This window comes from Octopus bimaculoides, chromosome 19, assembly GCF_046866305.1.
Source record: "Octopus bimaculoides isolate indiv1 chromosome 19, ASM4686630v1, whole genome shotgun sequence".
NCBI lineage: Eukaryota > Metazoa > Mollusca > Cephalopoda > Octopoda > Octopodidae > Octopus > Octopus bimaculoides.
Window position 1 is genome coordinate 45,788,606 of NC_142946.1, and position 12,500 is coordinate 45,801,105.

Sequence of the window (12,500 nt, forward strand, 5' to 3'; positions counted from 1 at the left end):
ATGATGATGATGGTGATATGTAATTTAGGGGTGACTGAAGGTTACAGGTGAAGTAACTTGCCCTTATGGCGGGTGCTGCACAGTGGATCAAACATAGGACCACATAAAACTGAAACAAATTTTCTGATTAAATATTGCTAATGTGTGTGTGTGAGTTTGTGTGTCTTTGTGTGTGTGTGTGTGTTTCTGTTTGTGTGTGTGTGTGTGTGTGTGAGTTTGTGTGTCTTTGTGTGTGTGTGTGTGAGTTTGTGTCTTTGTGTGTGTGGGTTTCTGTTTGTGTGTGTGTGTGTGTGTGTGTTTGTGTATTTGTGCATGTGTGTTTGTGTGCATGTTTGTGTGTTTGTGTGTACATGTGTGTGTGTGTGTGTGTGTGCAAGTGTCTGTAGGTGTAACTGCTTGTGTGCCCCAGTATTTGTGTGCATTTGTGTATTTGTGTGTGTCTGTGTGCATGCTTGTATGTTTGTGTGTGTCTGTGTGCATGTTTGTGTGTGTGTGTCTGTGTGTGCAAGTGCCTGTGAATGTGACTGTCCGTGTGCCCCCAATATTTGTGTGCATTTGTGTATCTTTGTGACTTTGTGTATGTGTGTGTGAGAGTATGTGTGTGTTTATTTGTTTTTCTAGTGTGGGACTGTGTGTATCTGTATGTCTGTGTATGTATTTGCACATGCCTGCCTGTCTATGTGTGTCTGTATGTATGTATGCTTGTGTATCTCTATCTATGTGTGTGCATGTATGCATGGATTATGTATATGGTTGTGTGTGTCTGTATTTATGTGCATGTGTGTGTGTGTGTGTGTATTTGTGTGCACCTGTGCATGGCTTATGTATATAGTTGTATGTCTCTGTATTTATGTGCATGTGTGTGTGTGTGTGTGTGTGTGTGTGTGTGTGTGTGTGTGTGAGAGAGAGAGAGAGAGAGAGAGAGAGAGAGAGAGAGAGAGCATATAGAATTATGGCACCACCAAAAGCTGATCAAAGAACTCACCAATCAATTCAACGAGGAGGAAGAAAATGGTAAAGATGTGTTTAATAATCTAGAAAAAGGCCATAAATTCAACAATAATAACACCACCGAAAACTCGTCAGACACATTAATTACACATTTTTTTTATTTATTTACTAATTAATAATAATCGTAATTACCAATTTAAATTTTTGCTAGTATTGGATGAATACACGTGAATTAATTTTTAATAACACTAACTGCTACTAGCCAATGTTTTTTAAGACAGAAGACTTTCAAAAAGTGTCTCATTTTTTATATTTGGTTTGTTTTTATGTTTGTTTTTTTTTTGTCATACTCGTTTGATGATTATTTTGTTAACGATCTCTTGTAGTTTTATTTGAATCAAGAACGAGTATTCAAATCATTGTATATACACGAAGTGTGGAGGCACAATGGCCCAGTAGATAGGGCAATGGACTCGCAGTCTAAAGATCACGGTTTCGATTCCCAGACTGGGCGTTGTGAGTGTTTATTGAGTGAAAACACCTAAAGGTCCACAGGGTTTCGGTAGGTGGGGTGAGCTGGGAGGCTGCACTATAGACTCCAGTCCGATTTGGCAAAGTTTCTCGCAGTCTAAAGATCACGGTTTCGATTCCCAGACTGGACGTTGTGAGTGTTTATTGAGTGAAAACACCTAAAGGTCCACAGGGCTCCGGCAGGTGGGGTGAGCTGGGAGGCTGCACTATAGACTCCAGTCCGATTTGGCAAAGTTTCTACAGCTGGATGCCCTTCCTAACACCAACCACTCCGAAAGTGTAGTAGGATATGAAAATCAAATAATCATTAAGAATTTTATTGATAGGACTCAAGTAAAATATTGTGGAAAAATGTCTTTAAAAGAGAAGTCATTTTAAAAAAAGTAATAAGATATAACTAATGATTTATTATGATCACTTAAAATTGATGCAAATTATGTGCCACACTCTTCAAACAATCAATTTTCCTTGTTGCCCCATATTCAATGAACAATCTTTTGAGGCGTTCAGTTATTCTTCAATATTGTGTACATGAATTTGACAAATCTCCTCAAAGAATTTTAGTCATTTTACCTTGAGTGAACCCTTCCTCTTCCCTCAGAGTTTTGATTAATTTCCAAATATTCAAATGTGCTCCACCCGCCGAACACTTTATCGCAGAATGAAACCCCTCCACAGCATTATTTGTTCTGAGAAAATCTTGAAGAATACACTGATTAACATTCCATACAGTTATTGGGAATGTAGGAGTAATGTAATAATTCTGTATTAAAACATAACAATAGGCAAATACACTTCTACACAGTTTCCATCTACCAAATCCCATTCACAAGGCACTGGTCACCTCAAAACCACAATAAAAGACACTCGGTTGCACAGTGATATTGAACTTGGAACCATGTGATTGCAAAGCCAACTACTTAACCACGTAGCTACGTTTATTTCTAGTTATTGATTTTTTTCCATTTCTTTTTATTTTTGATTTCTTTGATATTTAAAAATAAAGAAAATGTTTTTTAATATCAGGAAAAAATTCTTTTTAAATATAACAAAAACAAAAATTTCTTTTCGACTCTTTCTATAGCAACTCATAACACAAAGCTCTGGCGCTGTGATACTAATTATTATTCTTAAAGTTTTCACATTAAAATTCAAACTTTCCATCAAAACGGTAAAACATTTTCTTCAAGTCATGTTCAAAATGCCAACTAAATAATGAAAAAACAGAATTTTTTTGAAACCAGTTATTTTTACTAAATCTTTCCAAATTCTTGATTATTTAAAAAAAAAAAAAAACTAAAGCACATTGGTAGGATTTAAAAACAATTTTTTGAAAGAAAAATGTAAGACATGAATTCTATGAAGCATTTTATCTGGCATTCTAATATTTCTACCGGTTTATTACTTCTTACCATTCCATTCCTTGCAGTTGTATCAAAATGTGTTCTTCATTAGAATTTTGATATTGGTTTCAAATTTCAGCACAAAACCAGCAAGTTTGGGGGCGAGGCTAAGTCAGTTACATCAACACCAGTATTCAAATGGTACCTGTTTTATCAAATCAGAAAGGATGACCTCGGCGGGATGTGAACTGAGAATGTCAAGACGGACAAAATGCCACAAAGAATTTTACCTGACATGCTAATAATTCTAATCTACTCTAGGTACAAGACCCGAAATTTTGGGGGATGGAGACCAGTCGATTATATCGATCCCAAGTACACAAATGGTACTTACTTTATCGACCCTGAAAGGATGAAAGGTAAATTCAACCACAGCAGAATTTGAACTCAGAACGTAAAGACAGACGGAAATACCGCTAAACATTTCGCCCGGCGTGCTAACGTTTCTGCCAGCTCTCCGCCTTGAAACAAACAAATATTCTTTTCTACTCTAGGCACAAGGCCCGAGATTTGGGGGGAGTGGGGCCAGTCGATTGGATCGATCCAGTATGCAACTGGTACCTAATTTATCGACCCCGAAAGGATAAAAGGCAAAGTCGATCTCGGCAGAACTTGAACTCAGAATGTAAAGACAAACGAAATACAGCTAAGCATTTCACCTGGCGTGCTAACAATTCTTCCAGCTCGTTACCGTCACTAGAATTTTAATAATGTAAACATGTTAGACAGCAAAATGATATTGCAATACGAGTATTTCAAGTAATGAATAATTAAAACCAAGTTAGAAATACTTACCTGTGGATGAACAGAAAATATCAGCAGCTAAATCTGACAGGTTTTGCAAATAATGAAGAAGATTGTCTTTTTATTATCGCATGTCATGAGCAGCACTTGAATCCAGCAGCCGTATTGATGATAAATGAGAACATCTTAAGATTATATGTATATGTGAAGCATTTGGATACATGAACAGACATGTATTCATATGTAAGCTCACTTATACACACATATGTAAATGCAAACATACATACATACATGTATGCACGTGTGTGTGTATGTGTGTGTGTATGTAGATATATATGTATACAAATATGTATTTATATACATACAAAGGGATGCTGTATTGTCTAAGCTGAAGACCCAGGGAATTAGTGGCAACACCAGAAAAATTTATTTAACTTTTGATAAATCTTTTAGAAAAAAACTCTGTCAAATATTAGGCTAAGTACACGACACAGGTCCAGTTTTTAAAAATATGTTTAAGAATAGTTTTTCAGATTTCCAGTTAAAACTGCAAATTATTGTACACAAATTGTTAAATATTGTGCACAAATTAAAATCGTTTCAATTTCCTAATTTTTGTATGAGCCTAGTTTTAACCTTAACCTGAAACTCTAAACCTCAGAACTAAGAACAAACCCTATAAAATCTAAACCTAAGCTCTTACTTTAAACCCTTACTCTAAATCCTAATCTTAAACTTATCCCTAAAACCTAAACCCTAATACTAATACTAAACCCCAAACCCTAAAATCCTATTTTTGGTGTAGAATTTACAACTTGCTATGTTTAAAGGATATGCTTCTAGAATAATCTTTGAAAATGTAAAAGTTACACAGCACTACAACCCCACACAAACACACGCACGCACATCCACATACACCCATACACACGCACCACCCCCTCCACACACGCACACACACACACACCGGCACAAATGAACCCACATATACACACATGCAAATGAACCCGCACATAACTCCTACACATACACAACACGCACTCACACACACACACCCAAGTATACATACATACACACACGCACACACATCACACGCACATACACACGCACACATACAAGGCACATACACACACATGTAGAAACGAACTCACTTACACACACATGCAAATGAACCTACACACAACTCCTACACACACACCCAGGTGCACATACATGTACACACACGCAAATGAACCCACACATAACTCACATACACACACAACAAACAGCGACACATACACGAACACATACTACGCATACAGACACACACACACACACACACACACACACACACACACACATACATACGCACACACACGCACGCACACATATTCACCTCCCTTTTTCACACTCCTGTCTTAGAAAGAACTTTTCCTCCACCACTTCCTCTTCCGGTCCGTCCACAATGGGACCTGGTGGACATCGGTGCTGATTTTTTCTTCCTCCGTTTTTCCCTTCTTTGAACTTTCCTTGTTTCCGACGAAGTGCTCCGCCCGAAACGTCATACTCTCTCTCTTTCCTTTCCCGAGCGTCTAGTAACACTATCCGTATCACGTTCTCACGTTGTTGTTTTTTGTCTTTTTTTGAACTTATATATATATATATAAACGTCAAAGACTTTCCGTATTCCCGAGCGTCATACTAATATATACTTTTGTTATTTACACCACCTGTCCTCGTCTGTTGTTATTATTTGTATATTCTCCCATATATATATATATATATATATATATATATATATATATATATACACGTTCTTTTCTTTATATGTAATTTCAACAGCTTTGTTCTTACCCTCGTCCCCCACTAACAATGGCTCTTGTGTTTGCTAAGTTGATTATTGCATGCAATAATTTTTCGTTTATTATTTTATGGTCGTTGCTCTTTTACCAAATAAATATCTAAATATTCTAGAAGCCTTCGTTTATTGTCAATCGTTTATAAATTACATATTATCGAGACAGTTATATTACAATGCAAACTCTCACTCTCAATGAACAGCACTTCTTTATACAACTGTCTTCGTTCATACGCATCACATGTCCAAACCAACACAGTCTTCCTTCTTGCATGCTCCAGTTGATTCCTCTTATGCCCAACTTTTCTCTCAACACATTTGCACTTTGTTGTATGTGCACACTGATGTTGCATATCCAGCAGAGGCGTACACTCTCAAGCGTTCAAGGTAAGCGCTGCATGCTCTGTGATTTTTTATCCATATCATCGGAAAATTAGATAAAATAGTTACTTTTGTTTCAAAGAAACTCCATCCAGGTGTTTTCAAAATATTCTCCCTCCCCTTCCCCTCTCTCACTGACTCGTACATCTGCTTTGAGAAGACCACGTGACACTCCCTCTCTGTCCCTTTGTTAGTGTAGAATTGTTGCTAACCTCGTTCCAATTTCTGACCCATAATTCCCGAGTTAGCCAACTGAAATGCGGTGTCAATGGTGGTTCTAGAAATTCCAAGCCGGAAATTACAGCCTAGAAGACAAGCCTTGTCCTGGAAGATCTGTAGAGCTCATCCTGAAAACCCTGGTGGAAGAAAATCGCATTGTAACTTTTGAGGAACTAGCAGAGAAGCTTGGATTTGGTCATTCAACCATTCATCGACACCTGCATGCCATCAGAAAATGACCATCTTTAGTTTCAAGTCGAAAGGTGTTCTACCATCAGGATAATGCTTGGCCACATACAGCAAGGATGACATTCCAAAGGTTGGAGCAGTTTGAATGGGAAACGATGCCCTTCCTATCATATTCACCAGACATTGTCCCATCTGATTATCATGTATTCTGCAGTCTTCAAAATCATTTGGACAGAAAAAATATGAATTCTGTAGACAAGGTCAGAATAGTACTGGAGGAGTATTTTCTCTCATGGACAAGTGAATTTTAGTAGAGGGGCCTTGCAAGTGTACCAAATAGATGGAAGAGCATTGTAGAAAATGAAGGAGAGAATATTTTAGATTTAAAAAGAACTTCGGTGATCTTAATTTTGAAAAATAGAAGTATAAAAAAAAACTGTATTATTTATAAGATGAACCTATATATATATATATATCATCATCATCATCATCATCATCGTTTAACGTCCGCTTTCCATGCTAGCATGGGTTGGACGATTTGACTGAGGACTGGTGCAACCGGATGGCTATGCACAAATGCACACACACACATGCATATATATACACACATATATAGACATATGTACACATATAGATATATGTATATATATTGGTTACTGAATGTTACTCAGGTGACACGCAATATAATGCTGTTTGTCATGCTATACACATATTCGTACCTGATTTGTAAGCTTCCCATTATCTAACGCTATTTCATCTCTCATCTTTGATTGTATTATTTGTTTTTCTTATTTACTGTCTGCTTCAAATCCATAACTCCTTTATTAACCATGCCGAGTGCTTTCCATAAAGTGCATAAAGAAAAAGATTACGTGGGCTTCTAACTATTGTATGTTCCGCATTATATTTTCCCGTGAAGGGTAAAATGCTGGTTATGATGTAACATAGCAACACATACAGTTTGTCTCTGAGATTGATTTATAGATTGAAAGAAAAAAAAAACTGATTAAAACTAGGAACTGCAGCCTTTTAACACTTTGTTGTTCATATTTCTTTGTCAAATATAATGTTTATTTATTCACACTGTTTTGAATTAATCCAGCATTATTTCATAGCTTCAAGATTTTGATGATAGGGTTGTATATCTTTGAAATAACATTATAGGGTAGGTGTGAGAGGCCATTTATAGCCAGTTTGAACAAGTAGAATATTTAGGGGCCGGATATTGGTAAAAAGATTAAGTTACCCTCTCGAGTCATGTCAGTTCATAAGGGCCAGTTTCCTGGTTTCATGGCTTATAAATTCCCCACCTGGATGGGACGCCAGTCCCTCGCAGGATTACTCACTGAGTGGACAGGAACAACATGAAATGAAGTGTTTTGTTCAAGAACACAATAGATTGCTCATAGTGGTGGCACATTAAAAGCCCCCCAGCACACACTGTACAGTGGTTAGTGTTCGGAAGCACATCCAGCTGTAGAAACCATGCCAAAATCAGACTGATGTAGCTCTCTGGCCTTGCTAGCTCCGGTCAAACTGTCCAACCTATGCCAGCATGGAAAACAAACGTTAAAGGATGATGATGATGATGATGATGATGAATTTGAATGCAGAATCATAAATTAAAAATCATATTAAAACATGGATGTTGTAATTGGTTCAGTCTTAAGACATTAAGTTGACCGTAAGGGAAATGATGCCTTATCAAATTCGCTCCCATTTCTCCTCGACCAGATCCAAGCAAAGTTATCAGAAATGTCCATGCAATAAAAGATTCCCCAAAGATGTATATGAGAAAGGGTATCTGGTTGTGTGGTAAGAAATTTACTTCCTAATCACATGGTTCCAGGTTCAGTCCCATGGCGTCTTGAGCAAGTGTCTTCTACTAAAGCCTTGTGAGTGGATCCGGTTGCCACTAAGAACCCTGAATTATGAGCTGTGGTCCTTATTTAATTTGCTCTCATAGAATATTTTCTAGAAGTAGACCAGACACCTTGATGTCACAGAGTGCACGCAAAAGGTTTCCTTTGTTTCTTTCCCTCTTCTTCCTGTTTTTTTTCTCATTCGTTTTCCTTTCTTTTATCAATCTTCCTTTCATTTGATCTTATTGATTCATAAGTTAGAAGACTGCCGGATAAACAGAATCATTAGAGCATTGGTTGAAAACCACTTCATGCTAACATGTTACGGCTCTTGATATTCTGAGTTCAAACCCTGCTAAGCATGAAGGATTTTATTTTCCCATCCTTCCAAGAAATCAATAAATTACAGATCAATCACTAGATTCAGTACTAATCAATTATTCACCCTCACCACTACTTGTACTGCTGCCGACACAAAACTTATGACTTTGTGCCTCCACAAGAAATCGTTATCTGAAAGTTTACAGATCAAACCCTTTGGTGTCCATTTCATTTGTTTTGACACTCATCACTGGTTTCTCCTTGTTTCATGTGATCGTTTCTGTGGCACTTCAATTTTTGTTTTACATCCGTTTTTTTTTTCCAGTCAATATCGGTTCCATGACAACTGGACTCTGGTGACGTCTGTGGGAAACTTTCAAGTGTTTCTACACAAGGATTCTCTTATCTCTGACAAAAATGGTCTGTGTGTGTGTGTGTGTGTGTGTGTGTGTGTGTGTGTGTGTGTGTGTGTGTGTGTGTGTGTATACATGCATGCATACATACATTCATACATATATACATACATACATACCTATATATATATATATATATATATATATATATATATATATATATATATATATATTATAATATATTATTATTAATATCAGGGAAATCAATATTAGAAAATTAATCAGAAAGATATATACGTGTGTAAAATAATTGTTGTATTAAAAATATAAATATATATAAATATAAGTAAATATGTATAAGTATAAATATATTATAATAATAATAATAATAATAAATATGACAGTTTAAAAGTTTTGAATTAAGTTTTAAAGCATCTTACGATCGTTTCACAGAAATGTTGTCCCTATAATGGAATCCTAGATTGATAAGCATTTATAGACAACTCTTCTGCTCTTCAGAGATATAAATTATCAGATATAAATTATCTGGCTGTCAGATAATTTCAGCAAAACTCCTTCTAACACCAGAGATGAACTGAAGGCAAGGATTATGGCAGCATTGACCAACTTAAACAAGGAAATCATCCAGGAGAGTTGCAGGAGATTCTGAAGTCTTCTGGAGGCCATGGTTGAGAAATATAGAGCCATGATGCAGTTCCTTCTGTCAGTTATTTGGAAATGACATGCTGTATTGCCTGGTATTCGCACTGGAAGTTCCAATACAAACATTTCAGAGTGTTTAGTTGTCAATCTGAGAACAGTGCAATTTGAGGACAGTGCAATCTGAGGACATGTACCGAAAGTGATAAAAATCAAACATCCAGTCAACATCATGGTGTTTGGAGTGATCACTAGTGATGGGGACATTACACGTCCCCCAGACTACAACCACCTTGAATATTATGTGTGGGGCACAGTTGAGCGAGAGACCCACAAAACTCATTGTAACACCAGAGATGAACTGAAGGCAAGGATTATGGCAGCATTCACCAACTTAAACAAGGAAACCATCCAGGAGAGTTGCAGGAGATTCCGAAGTCTTCTGGAGGCCATGGTTGAAGCCAATGGCGATTTTATTGAATAAATTTACTCTTTAGAATTTCAAGATATTTTTAGGTAAATTTGGTAAATATATCTGTTAAAATGAGATGTCAGTGCTATTTTCATTTTTGCGTAATTTATACAACAATTTATTCACCGCACCCTGTACATACGGTTTACTGTTCCTTTCAAGTAAGCTCAACAAAAACAGCACTCCGTCCAGTGAAAGATAAATATCATTTAATGTATTAAGATAAGACTACATGTCTCAATGGCAAGTAACTGTTAGTAGTTCATATCTCAATACAGTGTATGTTAAATGATGTGTGTGTGTCTGTGTCTCTGTGTGTCTGTATCTCCTTCTTTGACATCACATATTAGTTGTACTAGACTGAGTCAAAGTCTTTTAAAAAAATTTTTTTATTTTCTCTGATAATTTTTGGCAACTTGAATCGACAAGTTATATCAATAATTTGATACATTTTGTCGTCCAGTCTTTGCCAAATTGCTTATTCTTTATTTCCATACGTAACATATAAGCATTAATTGTCTGTTCTGTTATTGTACAGCTTTGATAATGACTGGTGAAAAAAAAAAAAATTACATCTGTAGCCATTTTACGCTACTCAGCCTGTTGAAGAAGAAAGAACTGACTGCAAGAGCAGCAGATAAAGAAATTAATGATTTGGAAGAGCCAGGAGCTGTAAATGAATGTGGTTCAGACATTTCAAGGATAGTGGTGCCAGCCTCAAAGACAAAACATGGTTAGGAAAACTTTCTGTCATGGAAGATGAGGCCTTGCTTGAAATTGTTGAACAGGAGCTAAGCCTTAAAAAAAAATATGTTGGCAGAAGTTGATCCTTCACAAAGCACCCCCTATCAATGCCTCCATAAGCTCAGTCCTGTGAACATGATGCCGTTAAGAAGTTCATTACGAACTGACCAATGACATGGCTCCATGACATGTGAATTTTCGCAAACAACAGCTGGCAAATCATAGAAATGCATTTTTGAGTGTTGTGCCACATGGAGGCAACAACGAATGACCGAGACCTTTGGCATTATGCCGTGCTTGAGAAGAAGACCCATCAAGGCCAAGCAAAATTACAGTCATGGCACATACTTGTGTCACACAAATGGCACCTGTGCTGATGGCACATAAAAGCACCCACTACACTCTCGGAGTGGTTGGCATTAGGAAGGGCGTCCAGCCATAGAAACCGTGTTCATGCCAGCATGAACAATGGACGTTAAACAACAGCGATGATGATGATAATGTATATATATATATATATATATATATATATATATATATATATATATATATATACCAAAGTAAGCACATAAAGGTGGGAGAAAAATAGTACTCAAATACCAAAGGTAGAGTAATATGCTTTTGTAAGCATATAAAATAAATGCCAGCCTCCAGATGATTTATATACATATCATTATTGTCATCGTTGTCATTATCAGCATCATTCCCACCATTGCCAATATTATCATCATCATATCGTCATTGTTGTCGTCACTGTTGTTGCCGTCATCATTATCACTGACGCCATTGTAATTGTCATCGTCATCACTCTCACCAACATTATCATCATCGCTCTCTCTCCATCACCACTATCATCATCACCATATCATCATTGCTGTCATCACCATCTTTGACATCATCATTGTCGTCATTGCTGACACCGTCATCACCGTCATTATCATCATCACCATCACTTTCACCAATATCATCATTACCATATTACATTTGTCACCACCATCATCATCATCATCATCATCATCATCATCATCATCATCACTTCAATCCTTTGACTATGTAATCAAATTTTATTGTCACTTCTCTAATGATGTTAATTGTTCACCAAAAAATAGAAGTGACGTTCTTCGCTTCTGTAATACTTTTTCAATATTACCAATAGATACGGTTTTTATATCCACCACTACTTACATACATTTGTATGTATGACAATGGAACGTGTATTACATATTTAACTTCATTGGCTTACAGCTGTTTTTGCTATAAGATGCAGTGCACTCTTCTAAAACGTTATTAGCTATGTAGCTCCTTTACAGCTCTGAGTCCTTCTCTCTTACTTTAACCCCTCATCTCCTAGCAAAAGCCACCTCAGTCATGGTTCAGAATCTTGGAATCTGCATGGCAACATTACCATAAATCCTCGCATATAGTCCGCCCTTGAGGATAACACACAGGGGATTTTTAGGGGGCTGTACCTCTGAAAAATCTAAACCTTGTGTATAATACACACCCCTTCTCTAACTTGAGTCAAGGAGGTCTATATAACGTCCTTGGTTTGTAAACATATATACGATAACGTCCTTTATTATTATTGTATATATAACATAATGCAAACATGTAGCTTTTTTGTGCACTTTGTTTGCAGAAAATAAAGAAATAACAGTAATAACGTCGGTGAAAAATAAATATTAAGTAAATTGCCTTTACATATTTATCACTATCAGTTACAAGCCAGACATCACAAAATGCGTCTGAATAAACATTGCCGGACAGCAAATAGAGACTCGGACATTGCTTAGAAAATATTTTTCATTTTTAACCTCGTATATAGTACGCACTAGG

General features: G+C 36.6%; 1 protein-coding gene across 5 annotated transcripts in view; it reads right to left on the reverse strand.

The window, feature by feature from the left end:
- Window positions 1-12,500, reverse strand: part of LOC106882958 (uncharacterized) — a 62,854-nt gene that overhangs the window by 12,420 nt on the left and 37,934 nt on the right. The window contains exon 1 of one of the 5 annotated variants that reach the window (XM_089337534.1): window positions 3,681-5,290. The exons of the other annotated variants lie outside the window; for them this stretch is intronic. The gene's annotated coding sequence lies outside the window, so the exon portion shown is untranslated. Of the gene's footprint in view, window positions 1-3,680; window positions 5,291-12,500 lie in introns of those variants that run through there. 5 annotated transcript variants of the gene reach the window in all.